The sequence below is a fragment of the Xyrauchen texanus genome, chromosome 2 (genome assembly GCF_025860055.1).
Source record: "Xyrauchen texanus isolate HMW12.3.18 chromosome 2, RBS_HiC_50CHRs, whole genome shotgun sequence".
In the NCBI taxonomy this organism is placed as follows: domain Eukaryota; kingdom Metazoa; phylum Chordata; class Actinopteri; order Cypriniformes; family Catostomidae; genus Xyrauchen; species Xyrauchen texanus.
Genome location: NC_068277.1, coordinates 56,408,912 through 56,431,873, shown reverse-complemented (window position 1 = coordinate 56,431,873; position 22,962 = coordinate 56,408,912). Strand labels below are relative to the sequence as shown.

At 42.0% G+C, this 22,962-nt stretch overlaps 1 long non-coding RNA gene across 1 annotated transcript; it reads left to right on the top strand.

Moving 5' to 3' along the window:
- The first annotated feature begins 12,646 nt into the window (after window positions 1–12,646).
- On the top strand, window positions 12,647–18,233 carry LOC127652469 (uncharacterized). The gene is made up of 3 exons (XR_007971720.1): window positions 12,647–13,331; window positions 17,662–17,782; window positions 17,856–18,233. It is a non-coding gene; the product is annotated as an uncharacterized LOC127652469 (long non-coding RNA).
- Window positions 18,234–22,962: the final 4,729 nt, after the last annotated feature.

The window sequence follows — 22,962 nt, the reverse complement described above, 5'->3', positions numbered from 1 at the left end:
GACCGAGCATTCTCTGAAATCGTTTGACGGGGCGCGCGCACCGTTCTGAACGATGTTGCAAGGCGTTGAATAGAGAGCGCGCGCTCTGATGAGAGGTGCGCTGTCATCTGCACTGAGTCTAGCACTATTCCCAGAAAAGAAATATTCTGGCTGGGAGATAGCATGCTCTTTGCAAAATGTATTCTCAGACCCAGGCATTGTAAATGGCTGATAGTCCAAGATCTGTGCATCATTAACTGAACCTCTTATTGTGCTATGATTAGCCAATCGTTGAGGTAATTCAGTATCCGCACTCCCCGCTGTCTCAGGGGGGAAAGTGCCACGTCCATACATTTCGTGAATGTACGGGGGGCCAATGATAGGCCGAATGGTAGTACTGTGTACTGGTATGACTGTCCCTCGAAGCTGAATCTCAGAAAGGGCCTGTGGTGAGGCGCTATCGGGATGTGAAAGTAAGCGTCTTTCAAATCCATTGATAGAAACCAATCCCGGGGCAAACTTGCGCGAGGATATGTTTGGTTGTTAACATTCTGAACGAGCGAATCATTAACGCTTTTTCAGATGTCTGAGATCCAGGATGGGGCGAAGGCCACCGTCCTTTTCGGACGAGAAAATAGCGGCTGTAAAAACCCGCCTCGCTCAAAGAGGGAGGAACAGTTTCTATAGCGCCCTTCTCTATCAGTTTGAGCACCTCGGTGCGTAGAACATGTGACACATCTTTCCTCACTTTCGTCTCGACCACCGCTGAAAAGCGGGGTGGTCTGCGAGCGAATTGAAGTGAGTATCCGTGTTTTATTATGTTCAAAACCCATTTCGGCATGTCGGGGATTTTTTCCCAGGCTTCTGCTCGCACAGATATGGGCTGAATACCGGCTGGGGGCGTGTCGCAGTGACATATGGGCCCCGCCAGCAAATCGCTTTGTGCTAACACAGAAGGCGCAGGTGCGCGCTGAGCAGCCGTATTGAGTGCCGAGTGCAGAGGTGCGTGTGAGAGTACAGGCACATTCGCTATTTCCGAAATGCTCACAGCATGAGTCGGAGAGGTGCTTGAAACTGTATGACCAGTGTTTTGAAGTGGGGGTGCATTCATCATTATGGGCACGCGCGCCACATTCATAAAGCTTTCCGCATTTAGCGGGGAGTTTCTTAGCTCGCGCATTGCATCTGTGATGTTTGCGGCATAGCTGTTTGAAACTGTGTGGGTAGCTGTGTGTAGGGGTGCGTGCAATACGGCAGGCACACGCGCTACACTTATAGCACTTCCCGTTTTTACTGGGGAAGTGTTTATAACTGTGGGAACAGTGCTTGTGTGTAGTGGTGCATACATGACAATAGGCACACGATCTACACTTTTGAGACATCCAGCCTGAGCTGGGGAGGTGTTTGGCACTATTTGGACAGTATTGATATGTGGGAATGCGACTTTAGTGTGGACATGTGAACCCTTAGTGACACAGGCAGAAAATGACTCTTTTGGTGATTTCTGTGTGTCGCCGTGAAAACGGCGTTTGATTGCAGGTGAGCGAGTTTTATGACTGGCCCATTGACTGCTGTATAGACATTTCCAGCCGCCTGTAAGGGGACTGGGTAATGTTTTAAATGTTCTGTGAGGAGCGGTCCGGCATTTGCGAGACGCGTACTCCCTCTCTTTCTTCCTGCTGCTAGGAAGACTTACGAGGCTCTGTGTTCAGGGTGATTCTGGGTCGAGGGCCTCATTGCTCCTGCGGCTTTCTTCGGCCAGCAGAACGCGAGCGGCGTCGAGCGTCCTTTTCAGGTCTGCTCTTCGGCTGGGAGACGGGCGGCTCTGCCCTGGCTCTCTGCTGCTGCTGGGGCGGTTTTTGAGATGAGCTGGAGCGCTTAGGCAGGAAGAGATGCATAGCTTGCGAATCCTCAGTGAAGCGCTCCGTGAAATCTCCCACCGTAGGTCCGAACAGGCCGCTCGGAGTGACAGGTGCGTCAAGGAAGGGTGCCTTATCCGCGTCCTTCATCTCCGTTAGCGTTAGCCACAGATGGCGCTCAAGGACGATCAAATTAGCCATGGCCCGGCCAATGGATTGGGCGGTGGCCTTTGTGGCTCGCAGAGCTACGTCCGTAGCACTGCGCAGGTCCTTAAAAGCGTCGGGTTCAGGTCCAGACTCGTCCATAGAGCGGAGAAGTTTGGCCTGAAACACTTGTAGAACTGCCATCGAATGCAGCGCTGACGCAGCTTGACCGGCGGCGGCGTATGCGCGACCGGTGAGAGCTGATGCGGTTCTGCACGGCTTCGATGGGTGAGAAGCTCTGGCCTTCCATCCAGCGGTGGAGGGTGGGCATAGATGGTTGGCCACAGTCTCCTCTAGGGGCGGAGTTGCCTCGTAGCCTCTTTCTCTCGCGCCGTCCACTGAGGAGAGCGAAGAAGAGAAAGAAGGCTTTAGGCGAGCCGAGTGCGGGGCTTTCCACGACTTTGTGAGCTCGTCGTGCACCTCAGGGAAGAAAGGAGAGGGTCTCTGTCGGGGGGCCTGCCGGCACCCCTGCAGGAACCACTCATCCAGCCGGCTGCGGGCGGGTTCTTCCGGAGAAGACCAGTCGAGCCCGAGGTCTTCCACGGCCTTAGACAGGATATGGACGATCTCCGAGTCCATGCTGGTGCCCGCGCTCGTGTCCGCTGATGCCGATGGCGCGGGGTCGAACGAGCCCGGCCAGTCGTCGGATGCAGCGTCAAGAAAGAGGCTGTCATCCTTTCCGTCGTCGTCCCCTGATGTGCCGAACGAGACGAGACCCACCGCTTTGTTGGAGGGGTGCAGGGTCCACTCTCGCGAAATGGACCGACGGCGGGGAGACATCTGGTAGCAGTGATGCCCGCGGGGACTGAGGGGCATCCGCCCTGAATGAGTGCAGCTTCTGCGTGGTCCAGACCCAGGCAGCGAGTGCAGATGATGTGCCTATCTCCGTCGGAAAGAGGGCCTCTGCATGAGGCGCAGGCTGAAGGCATTTGAAACAACGCCTGGAAAATAACTCTTTTACTCTTAAAAAGCGTCGCGGGGGCGAACGCTTGTTCAGTAAAGGATATGCGATGCGCGCCAGATGGCGTAGCAGAAGGCTTCGAAGGCGGCTGAAGATGCCGGCGTCCTCTCAGCAGTCCCGCTGTAAGCTTGTCCACGGCGGCGAAAGACTCCAAAAATCCAGAGGATCCAGCGAAGAGAAGGTCTTCGCTGAAGGAGATTAAATCTAAAAGAACTGGCATGACGGGACGTTCATTATATAGCCCTCATATGCTAATTTCAGCAGGCTCTGAGCGTCGCGAATCGCGGACGCGCCCCATTGGTCGCGCGTTCTAAGTCGCCCGTCACTGGTTCGAGCAGTTGCCGCAGCACAGCCAATGACCGAGCTGCCTCGCTCATCACTGTCTGCTGTGCAGCTGCGATGCGTTTTACATAAAGACTTCAATATTTCTCGAGAAACGGAGTTTTCCCATAGCGTAAGCTACTTACGCAATAGGAGAGACCTCTCAATAGGGAACCAGTGTACCCACCACGAATCAAGAAAAACAAGAATTCCAATAGAATAGTGATCTATAATCCTCAGTTCTCAATGAGATGATAAATAGCATCCGTGACGCAACCCACAACGACATTGAGTAGGATATCGATGAACTCCTCCCTCCTCGAACTGGGTAGATGCATCCACGAAAATCCACACAGATCTCCTGATTTCGACGATCTCTCAGTGTTGAAGACAATAAACACGCACTTGACATGAACTCCCAACTACATACCCCACTGCGATACTTTTACCCAAAATTAACCAAATAAACACAGGTATATTCTTCCGGATTTCAAACGAATTACATGAATTATTATAACTTAAACCGCAACACTGAACATGATAAAATAAACACAGGAATATTCTTCTGGATCATTTCACAATCTAAAACTAATAAAACAAATCAACGTGATAGAAAAAAAAATCACAGATTCTCTCACATGGAATCCCCATGCTAGATCTCCTCCATCTATCTGACTCACGCGAAACTGAAGTGCACAGTCGCTCACCGAACTCTCTCGCAATTATCTTTTTTTTCCCGTGCTGCACACTACAAACTTATGCGTGAACATTTCCAGTTCACACCATACTTTCGCGCAAACTTTCGTCACAGAGCTGCTACTCAAAAAAATGTAAATAAATCTGTGAACGTTGACGGCTTTCTCAGCGCCAAACTTCACTCATTCATCAAGAGGAGAGAAGAAAAAAAAGCCTTTTCTTTTTTCTCTCTTTTTCTTCCCTGCACCGTGAACTTCTGAGGTCAAAGTACCTAGGTCTCATCATCAGACTGATGCTCACAGAAAACACAATAAAAAAACAGCCATTGTATGATTTGTTTTCCCTTACACATACACGTTGAAAAAAAAAACTTTTTCTAAACATGTATCATATATGAACATGAAAAAAAAAAATACCCAAATACAAATAATAAAATCCTCTTCTCATAAAAAACCGACAGTTATACATTTAGAAACCCAAACATTTATCCAGGTCTCTACATTCTCCCCCCACCAAAAATCGTTATGTCCTCATAACAAGGGAAAACTGAGAATCACACAACTTACATTTCAATATCTTAGCTCTTTTCACATATTTAGACACATATCCACTTTTCAAATGAATGAGCAAAATAATATCACAATAGACCCATGTCTATACTGAAACAAGTAATTCAAATTAGGGTTTCAAATCTAGCAGTTAAGTCAACTGAACAGGTACTTAACCTTCTTGCAGCCACATTCATCCACAAAAAGACGGTAGAACAGTATCTAACAGGACTTACACCTTTAGTTTGAGCAATGTCAGACTAGGTATCATAGGTAAACCTCTGTAAAGGATTAATGGAAAGGAGGAGGTGAGAACTGGCTTATCAATATAAATAAACGTTTTAATGATAAACTCAAAAGACCACATAAACACACACATGACGGACATGTCTGCTAACGATCTCTCTCTCCCACACAATACTCTGCAGTCGGCCTTTAAACCTCAGAGGCTTGATTAGCCTAATACGGGACCGGGTGTGTATGATCACGACCTGGCCCCGCCCTCCACCCTGCCACATTCCTCTCTCGTTCTCTCAGGCTGGGGAGCCCCCGGCCTGACGTACACCCCCCTTTCCCTGGGGGAGGGCGCGCCTTCTGCGCTGACTGCCGGCAGGTCATCCCCATCTACCTGGATGAGGGAGGGGACACGGGGAGGGAAACAGAAATAATTAAAATGGGGGGTACTTCCTGTAACAGTGTAGTACCCCCCCAAAAACTGTAAAATTTAAAAAGAGGGAAAAGGCCAACACAGAGCAACAGTGAGAGAGAGAGAGATGAAAAAAAAAAACTCTTACTCGCCAGTTCTCCGATATGCCGCAGCTTGTTCCTCGGCCACTCCTCCACCCTCTATCGGACGACAGCCGCGCCTCTCCGGACGGATCCAAGGAAGTCCTCCAGCCCCTGGCGGGCGGAACACCCCGCCGCGTTCTCGGGGAACAGAAGGGGTCTCCCCCGCCCCTGGCAGCGGTTCTCTCGCTCCAGGCAGTCGGCAGTGAGCCCCGCTCGCGGTCGGCGGTCTTAAACCCCGCTGGAATTGGTAAAACCCCACTGGGCAAATGAAAGATGTCTTTTCTTGGTCGTCTTCTCTCATGGGGATCTGATAATATCCACTCCTAAGGTCCAATACACTGAACCACTGGCTTCCGCTGGCTTCCGTTTAAGCAGGCCAGAGCATCTTCAATGCGTGGAACGGTGTATTGGTCAGGGATTGTGCGACGTTTCAACGTTCGGTAGTCCACACACATCCTTATCTGTCCATTTTTTCGGTGAAGCGTAAGGGCTTCTGGAGTCTGCGATAATTCCAGCCCCTTTCAGCTTCTGCAAGAGCTTCCTAACTTCCTCGATGTCAGCTGGTGCAAGCCGCCGTGACCTCTCACGAAAAGGCTTATCTTCTGTCAGTCTGATCTCCCTCTTCAGCATTTCTACTTCTGAATTGGTCAGATTGGTGTTACCAAATGACTCATTTTTTTATTAGGGGCACCCCAAACACTCTTCATACACTAAGCTCCTATGTTTCAACATACTCTCTTCTTCTCGCACCTCTTTCATTAACTCATTGAAGGAAGGAGGGGCACACAGCTTATGGGTCATCCTCAAGCGCATTGCCACCATGTCACTTGAAAGAACAACACAAATTTACACACTATGAACAAAAACAATATAGACATCAGAGTTCAAAGAATGCAGGAGTAAAATTATTATTATCATTATTATGTACATGTCGGAGTTGGATGTGATATACAGTTACACATACATGTACACAGTGCGATGAAGCATAGTGCAAAGGATGCTGGAATAAATAGTATAAGTCTTTTGTGCAGGAGTTGTGACTTGAGGTAGGTGGATTGGTATACAGTATATACAATATGACAATATAAAAATATGAACAGTATGAACAGCTCTGAAATAGAGAATGATGAATAAAATTAAGTAGTAACCAGTAAACAGGTGGCTGATTAGAGACAGAGTTACTGGGTTATTGCACAGGAATTGTTCCTGACACTGTGAGTCAGAAATCAGCTGTTCATCAGAGTAATGGTTTGTGGGAAGAAACTGTTTCTGTGTCTGTTGGTTTTGGCGTACATTGCTCTGTAGCGCCTACCTGAGGGGAGAAGCTGGAACAGGTTGTGTCTGGGGTGAGATGGATCTGCATTGATGTTTCCTGCCCGTTTCCTGACTCTGGAAATGTATAAGTCCTTAATGGAGGGCAGGTTGGCACCAATGATATTTTCCGCAGTCCTGATTGTCCGTTGTAGTCTGCTCCTGTCCTTTTTGGTGGCAGGTCCAAACCATACAGTGATGGAGGTGCAGAGAACAGACTGAATGATGGCTGTGTAAAAGTGGATCAGCAGCTCCTGATCCACTTTTAAGTTTAGCTTCCTAAGCTGGTGCAGGGCTTCTTGATGATGGTGTCAGTGTTGGGCTCCCACTTCAGGTCCTGGGATATAGTGGAACCCAGAAACCTGAAGGATTCCACAGCAGACACAGGGCTGTTGAGTATGTGATGGGGCAGAGTGGGGGGGCTCCTCCTGAAGTCCATGGTCATCTCCACAGTTTTGAGCATGTTAAGCTCCAGGTTGTTCTGACCGCACCAGAGAGTCAGCTGATCAACCTCCCGTCTGAAGGCCGACTCATCACCGTCATGGATGAGGCCGATGACCGTTGTGTCATCAGCGAACTTCAGGAGTTTGACAGATGCGTCTCCTGAGGTGCAGTCATGGTGTAGAGGGAGAAGACCAGTGGGGAGAGCACACACCCCTGGGGGGCGCCAGTGCCGATAATCCGGGTGTTGGATGTGATGTTCCGCAGTCTCACCTGCTCACTCCTGTCAGTCAGGAAGTTTGTGATCCACTCACAGGTGGAGGCTAGCACAGTGAGCTGGATGAGTTTGGTGCTGAGGATGTCTGGGATGATGGTGTTGAAGTCCACGAACAGGATCCTTGCATATGTCCCTGGAGCGTCGAGGTGTTGCAGGATGTAATGCAGTCCCACGTTGACTGCATCATCTACTGACCTGTTAGCCCTGTAGGCAAACTGCAGCGGGGTCCAGCAAGGGGTCCTTCAGGGGTCCTTGTAATGTCCATCAGGTGGGCCAAAACTAGTCTTTCAAAGGATTTCATGACTACAGATGTCAGGGCGACAGGCCTGTAGTCATTAAGTCCAGAGATGGAGGGTTTTTTGGGGACCGGGATGATTGTGGAGCGTTTGAAGTAGGAGGGAACTTCACACAGCTCCAGTGATCTGTTGGAGCAGGCTCTCCATCTTCTGTGTGAAGATGGGGGCCAGCTGGTCTGCACAGATTTTCAGGCAGGATGGTAACACACCGTCAGATAATCCAGATGTGGCCGTCTGTGGTGCCATTTTTTCTTCTGAGGCAGTATCAAGGCAGTATTGATATGTGGAAGTACACGTCCTTCAGGTCTACCACTGCAAAACAATCTAGATCCCGGACACAAGTTAAAATATGTTTCTGCGTGAGCATTTTGAACGGGAGTTTGTGTAAGGCCCGGTTGAAAACTCCAGAAGTCCAAGATCGGATGTAAGCCGCCGCCGCCTTTCTTGGGTACGATGAAGTAAGGGCTGTAGAGCATTGGGAAGTGAAAGCCACGCATCCAAGCTCTGTGCTGGGGGCACTAAAGGGACGATTCTTTTTTATGTACCCGGCGGGGCTTCACAGCGGGGCGGAGCAGGTAGTACGGCGTCGGGAGGTGAAAGTTTGTCAAAAAGACAAAGGCTGTCTCGTTTGGATGACTGCGTCCTACTGAGGTTGCATTTATCAGCCGAATACGTCATCAAGGCTATCTCGTTTCAGAAAATCGAGTGGGATACTTTGAATGCAGCCTTCAAATGTGACCTTCTTTCACAGGAATTTGGAGGATGCATGAGGTGTCTCCTTCATGGGCACTCACAGCCCTCAATTTTTAGACTCTCAAGTCTAAAAAAAAAAATAATCGCAACTGTAACCCAGTGTAATAATTCAACAGATATTTTTATTTGTATTTTTATTTTATGTACTTGTTATAATGAATATTTTTGTGAATTAGCACCCTGTTTGTTATTAAGTTGATGGTGTATTTATTATTTTTGTATTTTAACATTTCTATGGTTAAGCCAATCGTGTTCACTTGCTGTGTTGGATGTCCAATCAGTGCTCTGGGTCAAGGGTAAAGGGGAAGACATTAGAGGAAGGGACGGAGAATAAGAGGGAGAAGAGCGTGCAAGCATCTGGTGTTGAAATGTTTCACATATATAGCGTGTTACAATTGTGTCTGTAGTTAAATCGAAACTGAAACTGATCTTACAGCGACGGGTAAGAATTATTTCACAACGAAATATTCTTGTGCTGTTGTTATTCAGCCGCCATTAGCTAATACAGTGAATGGACTCTTTACAGAGACTGAACAGGGTCTAGCTTGCTCAGTTGGACTGTGTGTTCATCTAACGAGTCATCAGTATGAATATTCGTGGTAATTAAAGAAGAGAATGACACCAGATAGACCTCTGAGCCACCGGGAGCGCTCAGAGTGCCTCTGGCCCTGACGGAATCACCGCAATCACAGGCGTGACTGACATCTAACATCAGGAGGTGAAACACGCTCTTCTGAATAGAGCCTTAAAGGTATTTTTTTCTGTGTTTATTGCTCTGTGTTGAGTAAAGAGGTCTTATATTTCTTGACCACCATGCACCCCAGCTATGAACAGGCCTGCAATGTTTAAACTGAAGCATTTATGCTAATATTGCTGGCATATTTTGTAGGGTGGGAATCTCTAGACACCTCACGATTGGATTCGATTACGATTCAGACAGCTGCGATTCGATGATAAAACGATTATCGATGCATCTTGATGCATCTTTTTTTCAATACAGAATTTTTTTCTCACTGACTGCTTTGTACTTTTAAAGCAAAACATTTGTAATGATTCTTAATTAATTTACTTCCAATAACTTTTATTAATACAACAAATGGAAGCAATGTGGCAAGTCAAATCAGACAAAAAAATAAAAATTTAGCTGAGCCAAAAATCACTCTTTCTGTACTAGCAGCTATCATACAAAAATTATGCTTGTTGTCATGATTTCCTTGTTGTCTGCCCCGTGTTTCACTAGTCATTGTCACAAACTACAATTCCCATAATTCCCGGCCCTCATCACTACCAGCACTTAGTCGTTTAGTCCTTATTACCCCTGTGTACTTTAGCCCCGTTGTTTGTTCAGTCCTTGTCGATCGTTGTTTGTACATGTCTGGATGTCGATGTGTTGCCTTGTCTACCCTATTCGGGTACCCTTGATATTTTCATGTTTTTGTTTCATTTTCCCCTCGTGGAGCTGTGGGAGGCTCAGGAGGCGGAGCCCTGGGAGGCTCGAGAGGTGGAGCCCTGGGAGGCTCGAGAGGCGGAGCCCTGGAAGGCTCTGGGATTGAAGTCGAGGCTACTGGCGCTGGCTCTGGGATTGAAGTCGAGGCTACTGGCGCTGGCTCTGGGTCGGTCGAGGCTACTGGCGCTGGCTCACTGACGTTCGAGACTACAGGCACTGGCTCACTGACGTTCGAGGCTACAGGCACTGGCTCACTGACGTACGAGGCTACAGGCACTGGCTTGTTGGCCGTGGTATGCGTGAGCTCTGGTTTGTTGGACACAGAGGGCAGAGCCACGGGAGGTTCTGGGGACGGAGCCGTGGAAGGCGGAGGCTAGGGAGCGGACGCCTTCCCTCTTCTCCTCCTCCTCCGAAGGGGCGACAGTGACCGTGGCTGGCGTGGGCTCAGGCTCGCTGACCGTGGCTGGCGTGGGCTCTGGCTCGCTGACCGTGGCAGGCGTGAGCTGGGGAGCGGAAGCCTTTCTTCTCCTCCTCCTCCGGGCGGACGAAGCTGGCTCGTTGACCAAGGCAGGCATTGGGGTTGGCTCGCTGACAGGCGGGGCAGGTGTGAAAGGACGAGCCATGGACGACTGGAGGGTCACCACTGTGGGAGGAGAGGAGGGAACGTCAAGAAACATTCATAAAATCGATGCTTGACGTTTGTGAATCGATTCCGCATTGTGATGCATCTAAGAATCGATTTTTCCTGCCACCCCTAATATTTTGTGAAACTGAGAGAGAGTTTGTGGACTCATATTTAAAGATACATACATAAATAAAAACTGTGATAGGATAACTAATTAACAAGGTAAATATTTGAAACTGTGTTTTGATCCGTTGGGAGCAATCAGTGAATTTGTAAAATGTATTGAATTCATATTGTGTATGTACATATTTGTGTTTTTTTTTTTGTATTTGATATTTCTAAAGTCAATTGAAACTTTATTCATTTTACTTTCATATTAGTAAATTTTTTTTTATACTTGAGTGTTTTCAGTGTGTTAATTTGAGTTAACTAAGTTACTTTAGTTAAATTGCTGAAAGGAGATTGTGGCAGCGGGGGCGTGGTCAAGCGCCTGTCCGGGAGAGGAAGCAGTAAGGGCGCTTGCACCTGAGCTAAATTATGTCTAACACCTGTCTCTAATTTCAGTGAGCACGGGGAGAGCGGCATAAAAAGCTGGCACAGAACCTCCAGAGACAGAGAGAGAGTCGGACCAAGCCTGTCGGAGTAATTTATTGTGCAAAACTAATTGTGAAACTGTAAACTGCTGAAAGAGCGCTAATTAAAAGCTTACCGGTGAGGTTGAAGCCTGTTTCCCTGTGTCTTCCTTCCCTCCATGGAGAAGAGTGCTACAGAGATATAAATCCCACTTTATTCTTGTATATAGTAATAAATGTAATCAAATCAAAGCCCAGCACACCAACGGAGTTCAGTACCCACGCAAAAAATGAAACAAATGTATGCATATATCTGTGCGAGCATGTTTCAGAGCCATAAAGGTAATCACAGTTCAGACCAAATTATTTAAACACCCTTAACCCTGTGAGTCCCAATGTTGTAATATTACAACATACATTTTAGCTCTACTAAAATAAACCTGCACAAGTTTTTCTTCTCTCTAAGACCACATTTACACAATTAATAGGTCCTTTTGTTCAGCCTTGCAATCCTATTGGATGGTAGATTTTGTAAATGGGCCTGTTCACCTGGCCATGAACTCACACAACCTGCAAACTTGCCATGAAGCACATCATCTTGTTATACTGGACTGGATAAATCAACATTCAAGTAAGTAAAATGAGAACAATTTTTTTCTGTGATTAGTAATATGTCTAGATCATGCAGAAATTAAGGTACTGTTGAATGCTTTGATCATATTAGATTTTGAGCTGGTAATTTTCAACACTGGGTTGAAAGGTGTAGCAAAATGTGTCTGTGTACCTTGCACATTACATGGATGAATTGTACTTTTCACCTGTTCCATGTGAAAAAAATAATAATAATAGAAAAATACTATTTTATTTTCTGGTCTTTGGGACAGGTGATAATGTTCTGGAATGTAAGTGCTTTTAGCATGATAAGTAGAGGGCACAATAAGCTAGCCAGACAGTATTGTGTGAATTGTATGGAATGGGTCAATTCTGTTGAATGGGTCAATTCTTTAAAACGTGTAACTATGATTGGGATTGATTTGCATTGATATTATTTAGCCTGGAAAATAATCAGTGATTTTATTTTTCCATTTCAGAATGCCACCAGCCAGGAAAGACTGTCTTATCCACAATGTGTATGATGTCATTGATGCAGTCCAAAATTGGAACAGTGACTTTGAGAAGGGCAATGTCTGCCTCTGCTTCTCGGAGGATAAGAACTGCCTTTGGGACTATCATAATTGAACCTGGCTATGAACAGAGCTAAACATAGTAAATACCAAAGTTTTTATTCAGTTCATCAGGTTTTGTAAATACAATCTGAACATATTTTTATAATAAACTATTTTTCATAAAATATGACTTGTCTGATTATCATTATTGTGTAATTATTAGTGTATATATATATATATATATATATATATATATATATATATATATATATATATATATATATATAGGCTACTGTTATGGGGCTACATATGCAGTGCACCCTGCAAATAAACCATTAGATGTTCTCTACATTTGTTCATAGAGGGAGTAAAATCACTGAAATTCAGTTACCCAACAGGCCCAATGTTGCAATATTACATTTCCCTAAAAATTTACTAAAATGTAAACAATTTAAAAACCCATTTATTTCCAAATTATAGGCCTCCTACAACAACATATAAAAGGTAATTTATTATTTTTTACCATTTTTCTTTATTTGGGTCTCTGAGGGTTAAAGAAAAAGGGAACACTTCATCATGTCAACCAGCCCACCAAGAAAAGGTGTCCAACAGTAGTTACACGACAGATACACTCGGTAGAGATGAACAGCAAGTGCTATGGTTCTCAACATCAGAAATATCCTTTGGTTCGCTACAAGTCAACTTGCATTGAGCAAAATAACAGGCCATGACAGGCCAAACTGCTGATGGGAAATAGCACTTGGACGACCCATGTGATACCGGAAAAATGGCTTGACTGTGACGAATACACCAGGTGGCAGACAAGAGCCCTTTAATAGACCGGCTATAACACTGAAAGGTTGTCAATCAATGACATAATTTTTCTAAAAACAGAGAGGTGACACAAACATTGCATGCAGCAACCATAGCCACAAAAATGTGGCATATCCCAGAGCTTTTGTATTTGATTGTGTTCCTGCTCATGCACTGATCTCAAGAAACTTATGCTTGTCTTAATTAGATTGGATGGAGACAGAACCATCAACATGCTCACAGCTTAACCAGCAGCAGTCTCTATGCATCAATGTAAGTATAACAACTCTGCTGATTCATATTGATTCACATTGTAGATCTGTCTATGGATATCATTTATTACCAGCATTCTAATCAGAGATGTTTTAATTTTATAAACAAATCATCTAAAAATACTTCAAATTTACTACTACATTATTAAAGTTCTAAAATAAAAGAACTAAAATATTATGTTTGAGAATAATTGAATGCAGCATTTTCTGTAGCTTTAGCTTTAGTCATTGCATAATATAGAAATGTATAATAGCATGGAATGTTGAATGGTCTGATAAATAAAATGATTATAGGGGAAATTTGTTTAGATTTTCATAAACAGTGACAAGTGATAATGGCAGAGTTAATAAACAATAGAAATGTATGGTTGAGGAGAGTTGTGCAACTTTTATAAGCAATCAGATTTAATATCCATTATCTATAAGCCTACACTGAAGGAGGGACCCAAGCCATTCAGTATCCCTTGGAAACCCCTAAAATAAATAATTTTTTATAACTGTAAGTCACTAAGGATTTTTTTTTAACTTGAGGGGTTTCTTGCAACTTGGCCCAGAATATCATAGAAACTTGGTGTCTCTTTTAAGTTTGACCACTAATCAACCACTTACTACTCAGAATACTCTACCAACCAATTAGTAACACCTTACTGACCGCAGTGAGATTTGCAGTACCAAGCAGCACTCACATTTCATTTGAAAGATGTAGAAATCTACTTTTATTTTTCTTCTTTTGTATCTATTTTTTATGTTTTATGCAATATTCAGTTGTGTTTCTTTTCTGTTTGATGAAAGACACCTATTTCCAGGGAGGACACGAACAAAACATTTCATTAGACACAGTCTACTATGGACTCAATTGCTGCTTCACTCAAACCATTCATAATTTCCACTCATAGCCATAATCCAAAATATGTTTACTTCACTATATTTATTTTCAATAAATATAGTTTCAATCTAAACAGCGTGACTGCTCCGTGCCATTACATCAACTCATTTTAAATGGGAAACCATACTGTACTATGGAAATGTCTGCAAACCAACTTTTGCACAGAGTTGGAAAATACTGTGGTAAATGACACAGAAGTACAGTTAGTATGCCATTAAAATATCTATCATCTTTTTGTTCTTTTTAATGTCTTTATAAAAATATATATATAGCTCACAGCACATAAATTTACTCATAATGCAATGTGCTAATTTAGCAGTATACTCCAGTTTTAATAACTTGAATATGATGTTCACAATGAAACAATACTGTATAAACAAAACTTAAAGACCCTGTGCATTTGCTTGGCAATCCTAGATTTCTTTCTTTTTCATATCTTTCCTTATGAAACAAGAAGTTTGAGTGGTACATTTCGAAGGGCTCGTCCCTTTAAAAAAGAAAAAAGAAAATACCCAATAGGCATTTGTTACATCACAGTTATTTACATAATATTCTACTTGTTAATCAGTTTCAGGTGTTATTATGGGGAGGGTCATTCTCATTCTAGAGAGCATCTGACTGGACAAATAATCTGTGTAGTGCAGGATGAGTCATCAATATTTATAGTCAGTTTTCCCAGAAGAGAATGACTGCAAATTCTAAATGTATATATACAGGTGCTGGTCATATAATTAGAATATCACCAAAAAGTTGATTTATTTCAGTAATTCCATTCAAAAAGTGAAACTTGGATAATTTATACATTCATTCCACACAGACTGATGTATTTCAAGTGTTCATTCCTTTTAATTTTGATGATTATAACTGACAACTAATGAAAAACCCCAAAATCAGTAGATCTCAGAAAATTAGAATATTGTGAAAAGGTTCAATATTGAAAACACCGGGTGCCACACTCTAATCAGCTAATTAACTCAAAACACCTGCAAAGGCCTTTTAATGGTCTCTCAGTCTAGTTCTGTAGGCTACATAATCATGGGGAAGGCTGCTGACTTGACAGCTGTGCAAAAGACGACCATTGACACCTTGCACAAGGAGGGCAAGACACAAAAGGTCATTGCTAAAGAGGCTGGCTGTTCACAGAGCTCTGTGTCCAAGCACATTAATAGAGAGGCGAAGGGAAGGAAAAGATGTGGTAGAAAAAAGTGTACAAGCAATAGGGATAACCATACCCTGGAGAGGATTGTGAAACAAAACCCATTCAAAAATGTGGGTGAGATTCACAAAGAGTGGACTGCAGCTAGAGTCAGTGCTTCAAGAACCACCACGCACAGACGTATGCAAGACATGGGTTTCAGCTGTCGCATTCCTTGTGTCAAGCCACTCTTGAACAAGACACAGCGTCAGAAGCATCTCGCCTGGGCTAAAGACAAAAAGAACTGGACTGCTGCTGAGTGGTCCAAAGTTATGTTCTCTGATGAAAGTAAATTTTGCATTACCTTTGGAAATCAAGGTCCCAGAGTCTGGAGGAAGAGAGGGGAGGCACAGAATCCACGTTGCTTAAAGTCCAGTGTAAAGTTTCCACAGTCAGTGTTGGTTTGGGGTGCCATGTCATCTGCTGGTGTTGGTCCACTGTGTTTTCTGAGGTCCAAGGTCAACGCAGCCGTCTACCAGGAAGTTTTAGAGCACTTCATGCTTCCTGCTGCTGACCAACTTTATGGAGATGCAGATTTCATTTTCCTGCACACAGTGTCAAAGCTACCAGTACCCGGTTTAAGGACCATGGTATCCCTGTTCTTAATTGGCCAGCAAACTCGCCTGACCTTAACCCTATAGAAAATCTATGGGGTAGTGTGAAGAGGAAGATGTGATACGTCAGACCCAACAATGCAGAAGAGCTGAAGGCCACTATCAGAGCAACCTGGGCTCTCATAACACCCGAGCAGTGCCACAGACTGATCGACTCCATGCCACGCCACATTGCTGCAGTAATTCAGGCAAAAGGAGCCCCAACTAAGTATTGAGTGCTGTACATGCTTATACTTTTCATGTTCATACTTTTCAGTTGGCCAACATTTCTAAAAATCCTTTTTTTGTATTGGTCTTAAGTAATATTCTAATTGTCGGTGATACTGAATTTGGGATTTTCATTAGTTGTCAGTTTTAATCATCACAATTAAATGAAATAAACATTTGAAATATATCAGTCTGTAATTACTGAAATAAATAAACTTTTTGATGATATTCTAATTATATGACCAGCACCTGTATATACAATGCCAAAGAGTACACTAGCACATGGATTAGAAGTCACAAAACTCCCATTTTGATTTAATGTGGTCTTAGTAAACAAAACTTTAAAGGAGTCCCAGACATATGAAGCAAAGTGCTACAGCTATCAACCAGTGAGCTGATCTGAGTGCTTGCAACACATGATAAGCGAATGTATTCTGGGATTGCCTTCTTCACAAATATATACATACAATGCTTCTTTAAACGTTAGTCAGAAGCCAACAGAATTCTACTGCTTTTCCATTAGGAGTGCACTTATGATCTCTTAAAATGCAGCCTGTATAGACTGCTAACTACAATACAGTAAGGTTTTTTTATCAGAGCCTCACTGTTAACTGTATCAGTTTGATCTATGCTGCTAACAAATCTGGACAAATTTGTCTCCATGGACTAGTTAGCTTATCAAAATTAATCAACACCATTTGTCAGTATTTGAAGTTAGGGCTTTTCATGGCATCCAGTGCCAGATTAAACAATTGTAGGCACTGAATAATGTAGTGTTCAAAGGCCAAGAGTGGGACCTGGTCTGATAAAGTTTCACTTTATCAGACACAAGTTTCCCCCATGTGAAACAGTTTCACAGGGGGATTTTTAATTTGAACAATTTGAACAAGTTTGTGTGTAATGGCTTTGCATATAAGTGATTAATGCAAAGGGGTTATAGATTTAATGTGAAATATATGTGTTTGATAGATGAGGGAGACAATGTGTCCCAGAATAGAGATAAAGGAATAGTTCACTATTAAATTCTATGATTATTTTCTATCCAGTATGCAGTATTTTTCCCATGAAATATAAAGGTAGAATATTGTAAACTTTATGCAGCTCTTTTCCATACAACAATAGTTCATAGTAAGCATGGTTGTAAAAAAAAAAGAGAGAAAAGAAAAACATACAAATATCATGAAGTAAAAGCAAGAAATTGCTGTTGCTCTAGATTACTGACTGAATTCTTGTCCATTCTGTCATATATTCCCTGTCCTTGTCTAGACCTTAATGTTGTATTTTTTTTGTTTAGTTCCTGTTTCCTGTTAATTTTGTAGTTTCATTTTATGATTGGTTTTCCCTTGATTGTGTTCCTCATTTCCTGATTGTTTCCCCAGGTGTTTCTTGTTTTACCTTGTGTATTTAAGCCCTTGTTTCCCCTTGTTAGTTTGTCAGTCTTTGCATGTCTTGTCGGATGCTCTGTGCCTGGTTCCCTGTGTCTTGTCAGATGCTCTGTGCCTGGTTTCCTGTGTCTTGTCGGATGCTCTGTGCCTGGTTCCCTGTGTTTTGTGAGTTAGTTTGTTTGTTCTTTTGTAAATAAAGCTGCATTTAGATCCTCATTCTTTGCCTTCCTTGTCACAGAAAGTCTGACCTAAGATGAATCTAGCAGCTGTCTGAATTCTCAAGCAAGCGGACACAAGTGTTCTCTACTGCTACGTGTCTCTGAGTGATGATGACTACATGCAGCCGGTGCCAACCATACATCACTTCAGTCTATTATGATGGACTTCAGAGTATGAACTGATGCCAACTCCAACTTGTAAACCCTTTTTACTAAAGAAATTCTTAACACTTTAAAATAAGGTTCTATTTGTCAAAATTACTTTGTGTACTAGGTATCATAAACTTACAATGAACAATATTGTTTATCAGCAATTATTATTCTTGGTTAATGGTAATTTATAAAAAAATAAATTGTTAGTTTGTTAATTTAGTGTTGTTCATTGTTGGTTTTTGTTAGTTCAGTATGCATTAACTAATGTAAACTTTTAATTTGAAAATTGAATCAGTGTATGTTTAAAAAAAAAAAAAAAAAAGGTTTTATAAAAATTTGTGGGTGCAAAATTAATTGTCTGCTATCATAGCCTAGGTTGTCTCTTTGCAAAATGAGTCATAATCACATGGCTTGTGTGATGGGAGACTCAGTGGTTCTTCCCAGCTCATTACTCCTGCACAAAAGAGGGCTTGTTATGATACAGAAAGACAGAATAGGTCACATAGGACATTCTTGTAATGTCACCCAGGGCACGGAGCAAGTCACGATGATAAAACACCACCGTGACCTTTTAGAAAATGTGAAAAAGTGTGCTTTGTAATGACACTGCTGTGACTATATGAATAAGAGATTCGGTATGTAATGCAAGTGTACTGCATGCTGCGAAGTGTGTGTGTGTGTGTGTATGTATGTATATATATATATATATATATATCATATATCTGCCATCCTGCTTACTAAATATTGCCATCAGTTATTAAAAACCCATATCAGTTGACCACTACAGTATTATATACATTTTGTTTTTAAATAGTTTGTAAAACAGTATGCATTATGCAAGGATAAACATTTGAATAGTTGTCTGCTAAAATTATAATTACAATAGTTGTCACTATGTTGTTGCATGTTAAATTTAGCAAATGGCATTCCATTTTAAAAATAAAACTAATAATTTTGCATTTTCAAATACATTTTGTGAAAAATGCAAAATATTTGGCACTTAGGCATTAAGGTGATGTATGGCTAATATTACTTATGGTTCATTTGTGAAACACTGTAAACGGAAGATCATGTTAATGCATTGGATTGTGGGATACAGTGTGTTCTGGTTATATACTGCTCATTTTGGCAAATGCATTTGGCCATCAGGGTACTATTGGTTTTCAATCTGGGTTTCTGTGTATTGAAAAATTCACATTCTCTGCAGAAAAGGCAATACACACTGCATAATGTGGAAAGAGTATGTGAAGTAATACGCTATTCCAAGTATAACCAGTCTGCATCTACTGCTGAAAAGAGGGATTGTTTTGCAAAGTTTTTATCAACAAAAATGTCAAATAATAAATAATGATTTTGCAACACTCAATGGCAATTTTTTCCCAAAGCCCTTGATAGGAACTTAACCTATTAAAATGTTCATGTCTGGCTCTCTGAAATACTCATCTAGTCTGATTCAGTAAAACATTGAAGTTCTTTATGGCGGTGCCCTATAAAGGTCACCTATGCGGTTAGTCTAAAAAAGCACGGTTATTATGGTCACATTTTCTTCAGCTAACAAAACGTTAACTCAGGATTTCGATTTTTTGTTCTTGTTGTTGTTTGTTAACTGCTCTTTTTTATATGGTGGAATAGCAGTACCCTTGTATGAGTGTTTTGAGGGTTTCTCTCAAACAGGAAAGCAGTTTGTTGAGAATGTGTGTTGCCACACAGGCAGAGGGTCTACAAGTGGATGATAAACCCCAAAGTGGTGACAATGGTGGTAATGTTGCTCAAGATTTACACGGGTAGTAATCAACAAATTTATACAATTTTGTATGTTTTCCTAACAAATGTCCTCTTCACATGATCCTATGAAAAATGCATGTACACAAAGCATACATGTAAGTGCTTTAATGCACATCATTTCATAGTTTCTGTCTCTAGGGACACTTATGTCAACTTTGGAGAAAGGCTTTCCCCATGAAACGGACAGGTTATAAACTATTACACAAAACTAGAGCATGATGCAGAGAGAAAACGGACCCTGAAGACTATCCATAGAACTGCTAGTACTGAAGTAAAACATTATGCTACAGAAGTATGCCACATTGATGCAAAAATCATTTTTGTCATTTTTTCCTGATTTTAAATATGTTATTTAAACATTATAGATTTGGACCATTTTATTTTATGTATTTATTTGAGATTTTGGTCTTTCCCCATTCAGGTAGATAAGCACTGAACTTAACTGAAAATTGTGGATTTCCAAAATGAAGGATGGCAAGGGAATACTCAGTCATATTTATGAGTAAAGCGTTACCTGATATGTTAGGGTTAGAGTTAGGGGTTGGGTTAGGGTTGTGTTAAAGTTTTTAGCTATTTCCTGATTAATGTTACTGAATCATCCAATCAGGTATTGCTTTCCTCATGAATATAAACTCCTATATATATATAACTCCTTCCCTGCCTTCCTTACCCTTCAGAAATTTGCTCGGAATCACTAATATGGCCACTGAGTGAAACCCTTAAAGGGACTTGCGTACCGCATCTACTTACAAGAATGTCTGTTTCAAAAGTTTGTTATCATGTAAAACGTAAAAACAATGTGAAGATTTTTCAAGGTCTCAAAGATAATTGTGTCCTTAGCTTGATGAAGCCCTTGAAATTACCCTAGAGAAATTACCCTGTTCAGCTCTCCTAAATATTAGTTTTATTCTGTGAAACATCCATACAAAACTATTCATAGAGCTGCCAGTACTGAAGACATTGTCAGTTGCATGTCCACTAGAAACATCTAAATATTGCTCTGAGCACTGATCCCTGAGCAATTTTGTGATTTATTGTCCTATAATGTTCAAGATGGCTGATTCTAGTTCAGCCCTTATAGGGCAAACAGTGGATATAAAAAGCCTACACACCCCTGTTAAAATGGCAGGTTTTTGTGATGTAAAAGAATGAGACAAAGATAAATCATGTCAGAACTTTTTCCACTTTTAATGTGACCTATAATTTTAACAATTCAATTGAAAAACAAACTGAAATCTTTGTGGGGGAAAAATGAAAATGAAAAACCTTAAAATAACCTGGCTGCATAAGTGTGCACTCCTTATAACTGGGGATGTGGCTGTGTTCAGACTTAACCAATCACATTCAAACTCATGTTAAATAGAAGGTGAATTACACACCTGCCATCATTTAAAGTGACTCTGATTAATCACAAATAAAGTTCAGCTGTTCTAGTAGGATTTTCCTGACATTTTCTTAGTTGCATCTCAGAGCAAAAGCCATGGTCCGCAGAGAGCTTCCAAAGCATCAGAGGGATCTCATTGTTGAAAGATATCAGTCAGGAGAAGGGTACAAAATAATTTCCAAAGCATTATATATACCATGGAACATAGTGAAGACAGTCATCATCAAGTGGAGAAAATATGGCACAACAGAGACATTACGAATAACTGGATGTCCCTCCAAAATTTATGAAAAAACTAGACGAAAATTGGTCACGGAGGCTTCCAAGAGGCCTACAGCAATATTAATGGAACTGCAGGAATTTCTGGCAAGTACTGGCTGTGTGCTACATGTGACAACAATCTCCTGTATTCTTCATATGAATGGGCTTTGGGGTAGGGTGGCAAGACGGAAGCCTTTTCTTACAAAGTAAAACATCCAAGCCCGGCTGAAGTTTGCAAAAACAAACATCAAGTCTCCCAAAAGCACGTAGGAAAATGTGTTATGGTCTGATGAAACCAAGGTTTAACTTTTTGGCCATAATTACAAAAAGTATGTTTGGTGCAAAAACAACACTGCACATCACCCAAAGAACACCATACCCACAGTGAAGCATGGTGGTGGCAGCATAATGTTTTGGGGCTGTTTTTCTTCAGCTGGAACTGGGTCCTTAGTCAGGGTGTAGGGAATTATGAACCGTTCCAAATACCAGGCAATTTTGGCACAAAACCTTCAGGCGTCCGTTAGAAAGCTGAAGAGGAAGTTCACCTTTCAGCATGACAACGACCCAAAGCACATATCCAAATCCACAAAAGCATGGCTTCACCAGAATAAGATTAGAGCCCAGACCTGAATCCAATTGAACATCTGTGGGGTGATCTGAAGAGGGCTGTGCACAGGAGATGTCCTCACAATCTGACAGATTTGGAGTGCTTTTGCAAAGAAGAGTGGGCAAATAGTGCTATAATAAAATCAAAAGGTGCTTCATTAAAGTATTAGTTTAAGGGTGTGCACACTAATGCAACCAGGTTATTGTGAGTTTGTTTTATTTTCCCCTCAAAGATTTCAGTTTGTTTTTCAATTGAATTGTTCACATTATAGGTCACATTAAAGGTGGAAAAAGTTCTGACAGTATTTATCTTTGTCTCATTCTTTTACATCACAAAAATCTGGCATTTTAACAGGGGCGTGTAGGCTTTTTATATCCACTATTTAAGCATCCTGAAAATGTCAGAGGGCCAGCAAAAATTGCAAATAACTTCACTCCTATGCTCTCTGCTATGCCTCTGACAAAAGACATACATTGCTATGAAAATCAGGCAGTGATATATATGAACAAAGCATCTGTTGTTCCTATTTGACAAAAAAAAAAAGGAATGCCTTTGAGTGTTGTTTCCAATTTAATTTTAGAGTGGTTCTAGTCAGACATATTACAAACCTATCCAGTTGACTTAAAATATAAAGAAACCGATTGCTCTGGAAAAAGTAAGGAACTCCATTTAGGCTTATGAAAACATTTTAAACATCATTCTTTTAGAAAAAATACTGATTTTGCCTTGGAGTTCTGATAAAAAAAAGTGTTGTGTTATGCACAGTTGCAAGGGTATAACTTGAGTTTTGGGGTGGTTGCTTACTGGACCAAGTCAATAAAGCCCATCTTAAAGTCTTTATGATATTTTGGTCCCATATTGTCATGGATCCACTGGACTCACTCTCCACGGCACACTCTGCTCCCTCTCCCTCACTCCACACAGTGCTCAATCTCCC